We start from the raw sequence: 1,680 nt of genomic DNA, 5'->3' as shown, positions 1-1,680 counted from the left end.
CTTCGTGTCTCTGTGGGTTCTCTTTGTAGGGGACATTTTCAAAATGCTAATAATTTGTGTCAAGCTTTAAAGACTTCAACAAACTAAATAAATAGCAAATGGATCTACTCTTTGAGAATCACTGAGGTAAGAGAAATAAAGACTGCGCCAAGTCATAAGTCCCTATTTTCAATGGCATGGGCTTAACTTGGAAAACAAACTGATAAACATAGCAAGAAGAATTAGATACTAAGCAGTGGGAAGCTGTCCATAAATGCAATCAGAGTGGAAAAAGAGGAAGTCAGCCGTGAGGAGCAGAAGTGAACATTCACTTTATTAGAAAGGAACTAAGCCTTAGGAGGCTGTCTTCCCATGGTAGGAAAACAATGGACAGAGAGAAATCACAGCCATCATTTCTGCCAAGGGGGAGCAAAAGTAGGACCTAGGAGGACATCCAGAACTGGTGGGAGGACATGAAGTTTGTTTGTAGTGGCTAGAGGTCCTGGTGTGCCCATTCTCTCTCTCTCAATCTCTCTCTCTCTCTCTCTCTCTCTCTCTCTCTCTCTCTCTCCTCCCTTCCAAATAAATTAAATAAAATAAAAATGTTTTTAAAAATGACTATAGTCACAAAGACTACTACCAGCTCATAGATTTCACTTTTCATGTAGAAGAACAGAATTTAATTTATATCTTGACATTTTATGCCACTTTCTAACCCTGCTAAATTTAAAAATATATATATTTCTTTATTTACTTATTTGAGAGAGAGTTGGGCACACCAGGGCCTCCCGCCTCTGCAAAGGAGCTCCAGACATATGCACTACCTTGTGCATCTGGCTTACTTGGGTACTGCAGAATCAAACCTGGGTCCTTGGGTTTCGCAGTTAAGCGCCTTAACTGCTAAGCCATCTCTCCAACTCACATGGCTAAATTTATTGATTAAATGAGAAATTCCTCATAGGGGCAACCTAACCACCAGGCCAAAAAAAAAAAAAAAAAAAAAAAAAAAAAGAAAGAAAGGAAGGAAGAGAGAGATAGAGAAAAGAAAGAAATGTTAAAATGTCTATCTTCCGTTGAAACTCATCTTCCTCTACAGCTCATTATGTGATGGCAAACTGTTTTCCAAACATACTTCTCCTTCTCATTTATCTCACTGACATTGTTCTGTACACACTATCTGCCCAGCATAGCCCAAGGGTGTACAGCTCCACAGCCTTCTGGCCAGGGGCCATCCCAGGTTCACAGTTGTGGTACTGGAACTGAGCCAACCCTGGCTGCATATATTGCTCACAGACCTAGACAGAACTACTGACTTCTAGGAGACTATAGAGGCTCACAGTAACATATTCAATTCTAAAAATAAGTACACTCTTAAAATGGTACAGCTATAAGAGAAGGTATTTGTCTTTCTATATCCTCTGCCCAAGCTTGGAAGCTGTGAAAAAGAAAGAAAGAATGGTAGTACTGGCAGTGAGTGGATGAGGAGCATCATATTTCTCTAAATTTTGTCATTATTTTAAAGACTATTTTGTTTATTTGAGAGAGAGGGAGACAGACTGGGCATGACAGGGCCTCTAGTCACTGCAAATGAACTCCAGATGTATGTGCCACTCTGTGCATCTAACTTTACATGGGTACTGGGGAATCAAACCCGGATCCTTTGGCTTTGCCAGCAAGCACCTTGACTGCTGAGCCATTCCT

This window comes from Jaculus jaculus, chromosome 3 (assembly GCF_020740685.1).
Source record: "Jaculus jaculus isolate mJacJac1 chromosome 3, mJacJac1.mat.Y.cur, whole genome shotgun sequence".
Classification (NCBI taxonomy): Eukaryota; Metazoa; Chordata; class Mammalia; order Rodentia; family Dipodidae; genus Jaculus; species Jaculus jaculus.
Note: the sequence above shows the minus strand (reverse complement) of the source record.